Below are 12014 nucleotides of genomic sequence, written 5' to 3'. Positions count from 1 at the left end.
AGCTATGTTGGTGTAAGCACAGAGGCAGACAAAATATTTGGGTAGAGGTGATATATTTTATTAGACCAACTAAATAGTTGCAAAAAAGCTATTATTTACAAGCTTTCAGACACATACGTCCTTCATAAGGCCAAAAAAAAAGGAAATTAAAAATGGAGAGAGAAATGGTCAGAAAACTCAAGTATGAAAAAAGCCAGTCTTGGAAAGCTGTTCTGCAGGAACGCAAATTTAAAGGAGATGCAGGAAACAAAGGCAGGTTGTTTACCTGTGGGTATCAGATGTCAGGCAGGCTGGGCAGGCCATAAACTCAATGTAAAAAATGTAGTCCACGTTACTAAAATTGGCTTTTTTATTCTTCTTCATATTGTGAAGTTTCCATTTCAAATGGCAAAATGTGATATCTTCCATATTTCAGAAATCTAGGCTGTAGCCGTGTTGGTCTAAGCACAGAAGCAGACAAAATCTTTGGGTAGAGGAGATATTTTTTATTAGACTAACTAGATAGTTGCAAAAAGTTGTTATTTGCAAGCTTTTGGACACACACATTCTTCATCAGGCAAAAAAAATAAATGAAGAAATAAAGAAATGAAAAATGGATAAAGAAATTAAAGATGGTCAGAAAAATCTCAGGTATGAAAAAAGCCAGTCTTGGAAAGGTGTTCTGCAACTGTTTTGTCTGATGAAGGATGCGTATGTCCCCAAACTTGCAAATAACAACTTTTTTGCAACTATTTAGTTGGTCTACTCAAAGATTTTATCAGCTACTGGAACTCCTGCACTTCATACAAAATCATTAACAGTCATCAAGCCAGAGAGCATAGAAATAACTCCTGCATCTCATGTAGGGTCCTCCTCACTCTGAGGTGTAACAAACAATTCACAGTGTGGCACAGGCAATTCTGGCACCTTAGACAGCGGCCATGGCTATAGTTGCCATTCTTGCAGCCCTCAAAATAAGTACCTGGGGCTGGTGCCCCAACTGACTCCCCCACCTGGTTATACTACTGCACTCATCTCTGCTCGATGTTTGGAGCCAGATGGGCCACCAGATGCATGAATATGCCCCCTGCCATTCAGAAGGTCTAGTGTCCATCCTCCCAGGCAGGAAGGACTACATGTTTCCACCAGTGTTTAATGGTGGCCCAGGCCCTGATGCAGTAGCAGATGTGGGGAGCGATAACAGGATCTTCATCATCGTCCTCTCCCTTGGTCAGGTGCAGACTGGCAGCAATGGGGCAGAGGGCAGCAGCAGGGGCTGGAGGGATGGGTTCAGTCCTCCTCAAAGTGGCAATTGGTACTCGCAGGCCTGAGCCAGGCGGCAGACTCTAGCACCAGACCGGGTTTCCTGGACACAGTGCTGCTGCTGTGTCACCCACTGGCAGCTGGCCCAGAGGTTCAAGCAGGTCTGTTGGAGCACCCATACCACAGCGCAGGTGGCTGTGCAGTTCCCATCCAGGTCCAGCAAGTGCACAGCTATGGAGGCACAGGTCCTAGGGGGCAGATGCTATTACAGGTGGCAGTATGCCTCAACCAGGTACCAGTCCCCACAGCCAGACTGCTCCAGTGGGTACAGGGTGCAGGGGCCACTCTCTAAGTCAGTCCAGCTGGCCACTGCAGCCGTCCAGCTGGCACAGGGGACTAGTGTCCCCAGATACCAACTGGCCAAGTCTGAGAAGGTCCTGAGGGCAAGTAGCTCTGACCTGCTCACCAGGGCACCTTTTTATCCCTCTGAGGCCAGCACAGGGGATGGCTCCAGCCTCCAGCTCCCTGTACCTAAAGAGCTGGAAGGAGCAAGGCAAGGGCAGTTTGCCCAAAGTGGGACAAATTGTGCCACAATGAAGCTCATATTCAGACATGTGCACTGAGGCACAAATCACAGGCACAAATTTGTGCCACTGCAAACACCTCCCCGCATGTGTGGATGTGCCTTGAAAATCTGGTTTGCTCCACTCCCAGAAGAGGCCCATCTGCCAAAGCATAGGATAACGCAGCAAGGCGTATAAAATAATCTGTTCCTATCTTTGTCACAAACTTCTTGAGTGACCTCAGCAATCTCTTGCCCCATCACAAGGACAGGGACACCACCAGGCTGCCTCTCAGGTCTTCAGCTAAAGAGTGATACAAAATCTATTGCTCAGCTACCACCCTAAGAGCCACCTCATGACACAGAACAGTCTGTTAAAAAATGCAAGATTCCCAGATGATCACAGAATCATAGAATCATAGAAAGTTAGGTTTGGAAGGGACCTCAGGAGGTTATCTAATTCAACCCCCTGCTCAAAGCAGGACCATCCTCAACTAGATCATCCCAGCCAAAATTTTGTGTAGCCAGGTTTTGAAAGCCACCCATGATGGAGCTTCCACCACCACTCTGAGTAACCCGTTCCAGTGTTTTACTACTGTCTTAGTGAGAAAATTCTTCCTAATATCTAACCTAAACTTCCCTTGCTGCAACTTGAGACAGTTGCTCCTTGTTCTGTCATCTGTCAACACTGAAAACAGGCTAGCTCCATCCTCTTTTGAACCCCGCTTCAGGTCCTCTCCCAGTCTCCTCTTCTCTAGACTAAATAAGCCCAGTTCCCTCAGTCTTTCCTCATAAGTCATGTTCCCCAGCCCCCTCACCATTTTTGTTGCCCTCCACTAGACTCTCTCCGATTTGTCCACATCCTTTCTGTAGTGGGGGGCCCAAAACTGAACACAGTACTCCAGATGTGTCCTCACCATTGCTAAATAAAGGGGAATAATCACTTCCCTTGACCTACTGGCAACACACCTACCAATCCAGCCCAGTATGCTGTTAGCCTTCTTTGCAAGGGCACACTGCTGGCTCATATTCAGCTTATTGTCCACTGTAACCCCCAGGGCCTTTTCTGCAGAGCTGGTGCCCAGCCAGTCAGCCCCCAGCCTGTACTGGTGCAAGAAACTGTTCCATCCTAAGTACAGGACTTTGCACTTGTCTTTATTGAACCTCATGAGATTCATTTTTCCCAATCTGCCAATTTGTGTAGGTCACTCCGCATCCTAGCCCTAACCTCCAGCGTATCTACTACTCCCCTCAGCTTGGTGTCATCTGCAAACTTACTGAGGGTGCACTGTATGCCATCTTCCAGGTCATTGATTAAGACAATTAATAAAACCATCCCCAGGACCAACCCCTGGGGCACTCCACTTACTGGCTGCCAACTAGACATGGATCCATTGATTACTACGCTCTGAGCCTGATGCTCCAGCCAGTTTTCTAGCCATCTTACAGTCCATTCATCCAGCCCATACTTCCTTAGCTTCTCTGCAAGAATGTTGTGGAAGACCGTGTCAAAAGCCTTGCTAAAAATCAAGGTACACCACATCCACTGGTCTCCCCACATCCACAGAGCCAGTCATCTCATCATAGAAGGCAAACAGGTCGGTGAGGCATGACTTGCCCTTGGTGAACCCATGCTGACTGTTCCTAATTACTTTTTTATCCTCCAAGTGCTTAGAAATAGATTCCTTGAGGACCTGCTCCATGATTTTTCCAGGGATTGAGGTGAGGCTGACTGATCTGTGCTTCCCTGGATCCTCCTTTTCCCCTTTCTTAAAATGGGCACTATGTTTTCCCTTTTCTAATTATCTGGGACTTCTCCTGATTGCCATGAGTTTTCAATAATGATGTCCAATGGCTCTGCAATCACATCAGCCAGCTCCCTCAGCACCTTTGGGTGCATCCCATCTGGACCCATGGACTTGGACACGTCCAGCTTTTCTAAGTAGTCCCTAGCCTGTTCTTTCACCACTGAGGGCTGCTTACCTCCTCCCCAAACGGTGCTGCCCAGGAGTCTGGGAGCTGACCTTGCCTGTGAAGACTGAGGCAAAGAAGGCATTGAGCACTTCATCCTTTTCCGCATCCTCTGTCACAAGGTTGCCTCCCCGTTCAATAAGAGACCTACACTTTCCCTGATCCTCCTTTTGCTACTGACATACTTGTAGATACCTTTCTTGTTGCCATTCACATTCCTTGTTAGCTGCAACTCCAATTGTGCTTTGGCCTTCTGGTTTCATTCCTGCATGCCCGAGCAATGATCTTATATTCTTCCCTAGTTATTTGTCCAAGTTTCTACTTCTTGTAAGTTTCCTCTTTGTGATTTGGTTTACTGAAGTTCCCCGCTAAGCAAAGCTGGTCTTCTGCCATACTTGCTAGTCTTCCTGCGCACCAGAATGATTTGTTCCTGCACTCAAAGTCTGGCTTCCCGGGGGATCCTACCCATTGGTTCCCTGAGCAAGTTGAAGTCAGCTTTTCTGAAGTCCAGGGTCCTTACTCTGCTGCTCTCCATCCTTCCTTTCCTCAGGGTCCTGAACTCAATCATCTCATGGTCACTGCTGCCCAAGTTGCCATCCATTGCTACATTCCCCACCAATTCATCCCTATTTGTAAGCAGCAGGTCAAAAATAGCATGGCCCCTAGTTGGCTGCTCCAGCACTTGCAACAGGAAGTTGTACTCAATACTCTCCAAAAACTTCTTAGATTGCCTGCTCATTGCTGTATTGCCCTTCCAGCAGATGTCACAGTGATTTAAGTCCCCCATGAGAACCACGGCCTGTGATTGGGAAACTTCTGCTAGCTGTTTGAAGAAAGCCTCATCCACCACTTCCTCCTGGTTTGGTGGTCTATAGCTGATCCCCACCACAACATCACCCTCATTGCTTTCCCCTCTGACCCTAACCCAGATACTCCCAATAGGCTATCTCCAGCTTCATACTGGAGCTCTAAGCAATCATATGGCTCTTTTACATAAAGTGCAACTCCTCCTCTTCTCCCCTGTCCTTCCTGAACAGTTTGTATTCATCCATGACAGTGCTCCAGTCATGCGACCTATCCCACCAAGTCTCTGTTATTTCAATCACATCACAGCTCTGTGACTGCAAGGACTTCCATTTCTTCCTGCTTATATCCCAGGCTCCATGCATATGTGTACAGGCACCTGAGGTAACTAGTTGATTGTCCTGATTTGATATAACCTTCTTTAAAGGGATCAGAAAAGCAAACAAGTGTTTGTGCTCATTTACATTTTGTGATGAAGCAACTTGATCTCCCCACACCTTCCATCTCCCACAATGAGAGCAGGTGCCTTGCACGCACTTCTCTGCAGTTTCATCACATAGCCAGTAGGCACTTACAGCATGTCACCTGACCACATTCCCCTCAGATTTCTGCCCATGAACAAGCCAACGACACCCAACATCTTACCGCTTCCCAAACCCAAGCCACCTACTCCACAGAACAGCAAGACCACAGTATTTACCTAGAATGTTCTGACCTACTCTTCAGAAATCCATCCCTCTAACAAAGCTCTCACATCAACAGAAAAAAATATCTGCCTTGATGATGCCTGCTCTATGAAGGGAGGCTAGTAATAGGTCCAGGCTCAAAACCACCTCATTCAGCTGTCCATGAAGCACTGGACTAAAACAAGACCATATAAAGGGAGAACATGTGGGTGCAGAGTTAAACTTGTTGCAGTCCCTTAATCTTGCAATTCCATACTCTCATATGTTTATTCCTGTAGGTTTTTTCTATTGAAGCATCACACAAAATGGAACTAGTACTTCCCTTCTCTCACCCTTGGTCTGTCTTTTTTATTTAGATGGTAAGTTCTTTGATTTTTTTTAAACAAGCACTGTGCCTTATTAGGTGTTTGAGCAGACTAACAATGGAGACTTGATTTTGGTCTGTACCTCTAGAGCCAGTGGTCCCCAACCTTCACTGCCCCTTGTGAAATATCATAATTTATTCTTCCTGTCAACTTCCAGCTTAACTTTAAAATTCCAGTGGCTAAAAGCAATGTCAGAGAGTTTTGTGGGCAGCAGGCACCCTGCAAGATTGGGTGCCTATGCCATAGACAGAACTGGATATAAATAGTTATGGTTGTTTTAGCTCTGAAATTCCTTCTAACACTTGCTTCCTGCCAAGCTCCAATACTGTGCTTCAATACTGAAGAAACCAGTCACCCATAGCAATATACAGTACAAGGTTTGCCAGCATATGGCTTGGGAACTAACCTGAAAAGTAAGATGGAAATTTCTATATTTAAGTGCTGGGGGGTGGAGAGAAACCCTGCTTCAAGTGAAAATCTGAAATAGTGCAAAAAAATCTGATAAGAGTTTTGAAACAGGCTGAATTGGTGTCATACAGCTACACCCAGGATCAAATTGCTTTTATTCCATTATCACCTTTTAATATGCGGCAGGTAGTGATTCTTTGCTCAGTATTGACAGTCATGTGCATAGCAGCACCACTTCAAGTCAGTAGGAGTATTCATGGAGCAAGTGGTCCATAGTAGGCCAAGCTCCAAACTCCTTAATCATGAGGGCTTACATTTTACTCTGCAAGTAGATCCACTGGGATAAGTCAAGCTTCTCTGTGTTACGGGGCCATGCAATCTACATAAGGCAGTGGTCTCCAACCTTTTTAAGGTGAAGATCACTTTTTGAAGTAAAGGGCAATCCAGGATCTACTGCGCCCCAAGCTGGTCTTTGCACCCCAAGCCCTGCTGCACCTTGGGGCTTGGGGCACAAAACTCAGGGCACAAAGCCCAGTGCATAGCAGCAGCTGCCTTGCCCCACACACAGATTGGGGGGAACGTGCCCCCTGGGCTTTCACCAGGGTGCGTGCAACAGCAGGAGCCCAGGCTCCTACTCTCCCCAAACCCAGCCCAGCTGGGGCCCCACTCACCTGGTGGCAGGGAGCACAGAGAAGGATTGTCCCATTCACCCAACCCAGCCCTGGCAGCAGGGGATGCAGCTCAGCTCAGCCTTGTGCATCCTACTACTCCCAGACTGTGCCCTGACCACTCCCCACATGTGTCCCACCTCTCCCAATCACGGAGCTCCTGACAGCAGCCTCCCCCTAGACTGAAATCAACTGTCAGGGGCTCCCCAATTGATCAGTCAATCAGGATCGACCAACTGGTGATCACTGGCATAAGGGTATAAAACTCTGCTCCAGTACAAGTAACATATTATGCATTTGTCCCATTGACTGGGACTCAAGGGATTTGGCATGAGATGCTGCCCCACTCTTATATACATTCAAGTTATATGCTACTCCTCCAGGTATCCTGTATACCCCAGCTGGTTCTGTACCTCCTACAGTACCACTTAGAGTGAAAATGGTGCCAATATTTGACTATAGATCTGTCTACTTTTAAACCTTTGGAAACTAATTCAAACTGTAGAAAACTCCTCAGCCAGGGCATGTTATATATTGGATGGTTAAGCAGACTATCACCCCAGGAGCTGTTCATTGTGATCATCATTCCAGCGGAGGGATGGTGAGACAGTATGGTGCCAGGGCTGGTAAATTTCCAGGCAGATTTTGCAAGGAAGGGCTTCTCTGCAAAGGTCATGCTCCAATACACAGACTCACTCCAAGTACCATAAGCAATGCGTTTGTAGCCTTGAGGAGATCAATTACAACACAGCAAGGGTCTATGCAATGTGAATACAGGTACTGCAGTCTGGGTCTAAGCAGATCATTTAGGTGCACACAACGACCTCTCATATATCTGAGGATAACCTCATTTCAAAGGTTTCCCTGTGGCTCATAGAGGTGCACCAAAGTACATAAGGAGGGTCTCATACTCCATCGAGTGGGAGAGGACCAGGCTGGCACCCTTTAGGGGACCACCTCCCTTCCCCTTCACTTCTTGTGTCTGTACCTCATACTGCTGCCTGGCTCTGACACAACACTCATGGAAGGTCGTACAGACCAGCTCCTGGCTGGCAGCATACCACAGCACAGCACAGCACAGGGGCCACATGGGGAAAAGCACCAGGGATACAAGTGTTCATACCCACCCACTTCTATCTCCTCTCCCCTGCCCTCAGCTCCACCTGCTCCCATTCATAAATCTATCCATGCCTTCCCTAAGCAATGCATCCCTGGATCTTCCTATTGCAACACCACCACCTCCTTGTCATCCACAGCTCCTGGTCCTTTCCCCTACCTTTGCATTCCTTCCCATCTCCTGCAGGCCCCTACAGCTATATGGACCATAGGGATTAGCAAAGGAAAGCAAAATTGAACCATCACTCAGGCTGCCCCACAAACATGCAACAGCATCCTCAGTGGAAGAGGCAGGACTGCATTTATAATAGCACAGCACCACCCTGTCCTTAGGGTACAGAGGCCAGGGAATAGTGGGAGAAAATGACAGAGTTTCATGAAGAGAGCCAGCCACATGGTGAAGTGGCTGGTCTCCCACTCTCCTGTCATCTGCTGAATGTGACTTAGCAAAGATGAGCAAATGAGGGGACGGGGTGGGGGGACTAGCTATTCCCAGCCAAGTCTCAACTGTGGAAAGCAGCAAAACCCCAGAAAGTCACAGCTGCTGCTGCCTCTTTTAGTCCAAGTCTGCACTGTGCACCAGTGCTGCCTGAGCTCCCAGCCAGCAACAGCCCAACAGCAAAGCTGCACTTACCTCTGGATGCCAGTGAAGGTTAGGGCCAAGAAACCTTTCAGTCCAAGCTAGGTGCTGTTCTGAGCTTCACAAGCAGATGTGCAGCATCTCAGCATAGATTGGAGGTTTTATGGGCTGGATTAGGATAGGAAAAGGAGTCATGAACAAGTCAGACAAAACAAGTCCAACAAGTCTTGGTGACAGAAGCTTTACCTGCAGTATTGTTTCAGGGAAGGAATCATAACAAACAGTGCATCACGCCTTTCATCCAGGAATCCCAGTGCCTCCTGAAAGCATTAATTACACATGGCAACACCCCTCCATCACAATAGACTTGATATTTTTGTAAGGAAGCAAAACTAATTTCCTTCTCCTGGGCTAACGAGAACTAAACCAGAAATAAATGGGCAGCACCTAGTGAGGAGAACGACAAGGAAGAGTTAGGATCCTGCAGAGGTAACGTTGAGATTCAAGGCCAGATCCAGAGCTGATGTAAAATGACATGGTACCAAATGATTTTAGTGGAGTTATGTCAATTTACGTCAGGCAAGAGCGACTCCAATAAAGCGATGCAACTTTGCCAGCCAAAGGTATAGTTATACTGAAGTTAGTAGAAAATCAGCGATTAAGTTTAAGTCAGGTCTCAGAAAACTTTCTTTTATAAAGTTATAACCAATGCATGCAAATCACAGGGATCTGGATTTATAACTGTGTTGATTAAGTCATATTAACTAGCGGTCAATCAGCTTGAATTAAAAAAATGAGGACATATTTTAGACTAAGCTAACCTTTCTAAGCCTTTGCTGGTTGGCAGCTTTTTGTTCAACATCAAAAATGTTCACAGAACCACTGCATTTCCTAAAAAAGGAAAAATCAGACATGTATTCACATCTGGAAGTCAAGTGTTTGTTTCAAGAAGCAGAAAGAAAATATTCAACCTGAAAAACAACCTGGACGGAATGAAGATTTTCTTTGCTTTAGGTTGTAATCAAGTTTTCAGTGCTTTGGGGCCTGCCTTGGGGTCAAGGTACATCAGCTGAGGAATTTGCTGGTCTAGACAAACCTTGGATAAATAAAGCTCTTCCTGCTGGATTATATTAAACCAGTATCTCTCTCTGCTGTTAGGGTCACCATGTTGCTGTAGTAGCTATCTTTTTTTAGATATCATATTATAGAAATCTTAGATAAACTAAAAGAGCAAACACTCCATCCCGACCCCTTGGGATGCTTAAAAGTCCCAGAAAAGCAATCTCTGATGTGTTTAGCCTACTTCAGTGAACTGTATTCATTCTGTTCAAGATTTCCCCAGGAATTTCAAATGGACATTATATTCTGCTTCAAGCTATATTATAATTTCTGTCTGTTGTTAAACAGCTGTCAGTATCCAGCGGAGGCTGCATTCCTCCTGCAGCGATCAAGTGAATCTTTAAATACAAGTACATGGCCCAATTCCTTAGCTTTATTTGGTTAATACTCTTGTTACTCTATTGTCTTCAGAAGATTTATTCCCAATTACTCTCACTGCATGTGAATCAGCTCATAAACTGCAGTGTGGTTCTTCTTGGTGAAGATTGCTGGTTACACTGTATGTAAATCATTATTGGTGACAGAGAGAGCAGTGGCCTACAGGTAGATCTGTGGATTCATGGCTGCAGGTGACAGAGGAATTAGGATTATCCTTTGGGAGCCATAAGAGCCTCCACCTAATCAACAGAGAGAAAAAATGAGCAGACAGCACCCTGGAAAGGACACAGGGCAGGAAGTTGTTTTGGTGGATTCTGGGGATGCGACTTCCTTGCCCAAATAGGGACACTAAATTGATTATTTTATATCAGCTGAGCTCCTGGCAAAATCATACCAGCCAGGATGCTACTGGACACAAGCCTGGAGCATGGTGGTGGGTGATGACCCAGTGCATCTTGTATGCTGCTAAGAGCACTGGTGGTGTTTAAACCGTAATGGGCAAGATGTAGCAGGAGATAGTTCCATCTCTGGCACTGCTACTGATGAGCAGTGTGACCTCGGGCTGGTCATTTCACCTCTGACTGTGTCTGCTCCCATCTTCTAACTTTTCCTCTGTAAGGCAGCAGGACAGAATCAAACTAAACTGTCAAGCCTGGGATGAGCAGTGAGTGAATGAAACTCAGCTCCACACGTCATTCTGAGACAACACTGTGTGAGGAAATATCAAGCACCAAAATCCACAGTTAAACTTGAAGCTCCTGAAGACATGGGACACAAATTCCTTCTCATTCATGCCAGGTCTACATGAACATTAGCCTCTGTTGTTCCTGTGAGGTAACCTGACATGAAGAAGTTACTCAGAGTTCACAGACATTAGGGCTGGAAGGGACCTTGAAAGATCATCGAGTCCGAGAATCTAGCACGCTGCATGGCTATTTACAGGGTCCCGATCCCATTTCCATCTGCCCTACACCCTGGACAGTCCTACACTGGGTGTAAAACCCCAGGTTGATTCAACAGCTGTTTGAACCTACCCCACTCACAGGTATAAATGGATGTACGACAGCGGAAAGGACCAGGCCTGCATCCTTCCTTAGTAGATGTATGCTGTTAACCTTGTCCTGCTGCCTTTATCAATGTCTGTTATAGGTTTCATTACTTTGCCCATCAGATTTGATTGATTTTGAAAGAGAAGCAGAGAGAATGGGGCTGGCGGAAAGCTAGTAGGTGCTTGTTACTCTCGTAGACCCAGGGCGTTGCCACTTTTATACACGCTTCATTGGAACATTAGCAAAGAACAAAAGAAGAGGTGTCCGCAAGTGGAAAATGGACAGATAAACACACCCCTACCCTGGGGCAAAGCCAAGTATTTCCTGCTCTTCAATTCAGACGAGCTGCTTAAACTGAGGGCTCCCTGGGCTTGATTCTGCTTTCAAATGAAAGCAACTGGTGTTTTGCGATTGACTACAATAAGAGAAGGGGCAAGGTATTACAGAGATAGAGCAGACTATGCTCCAATTTCAATGGTGTGCACCAGAGGGACAAAACAAAGAGCTTTTCCTATTCTTGGGCAGCCTGTAACAAGGCCAGACCCTGGCTCCACTGAATGGTGACTGTGGTAAAACTCTTTAATTTCAATGCATCCAGAAGTTCATGCAAGGCATTTAGAAGAGGAGGGCAGAGGCTGGTCCCCGCAACCTGGCAATAAACAGTGAGTAAGCTACATCCTTTGCGCAGTGGCAGATGTGATCCCTGGATAAGCCAGGCGGTTCACAGAGGAACACCCTAAGGCAAAATTCCTCTGGGCACCCCTAGGGGTGGTGCCAATCTCCACCCAACCCAACACTGGGCTACGCCTCACAGTACAGGCAGATGAATAGCAAATCAAAAACAAAAAAGAGATGGGATTTAAGCCAGCAGGAGATCTCCAAACAAAGCAGCAGAAGGCTGCTAGCCTTCCTCAAAGCAAAAATTCCATCAGCTTCCCTTGAAGATGTAGGACTCAAGGATTCAGCATCCCCCAACAATTCTGGGCTGTAAAAACTAACAAAAAGAAAGGAAATTTAATAGGGTTTCAATTTATCAGGCAACTTCTCCAAACAGCCAGCATTTCTG

At 46.3% G+C, this 12014-nt stretch overlaps 1 protein-coding gene across 1 annotated transcript in view; it reads right to left on the bottom strand.

Moving 5' to 3' along the window:
- The window catches only part of LOC102566916 (transmembrane protease serine 11E), a 44357-nt gene extending 35056 nt beyond the window's left edge, over positions 1-9301 (bottom strand). The window contains exons 1-2 of the mRNA XM_059721303.1: positions 9224-9301; positions 8457-8570 (exon numbers count right to left, since the gene is read on the bottom strand). The gene's annotated coding sequence lies outside the window, so the exon portion shown is untranslated. The remainder of the gene's footprint in view (positions 1-8456; positions 8571-9223) is intronic.
- Positions 9302-12014: the final 2713 nt, after the last annotated feature.

Source organism: Alligator mississippiensis, chromosome 2 (assembly GCF_030867095.1).
Source record: "Alligator mississippiensis isolate rAllMis1 chromosome 2, rAllMis1, whole genome shotgun sequence".
Classification (NCBI taxonomy): Eukaryota; Metazoa; Chordata; order Crocodylia; family Alligatoridae; genus Alligator; species Alligator mississippiensis.
This window is presented reverse-complemented; position numbering and strand designations above follow the sequence as displayed.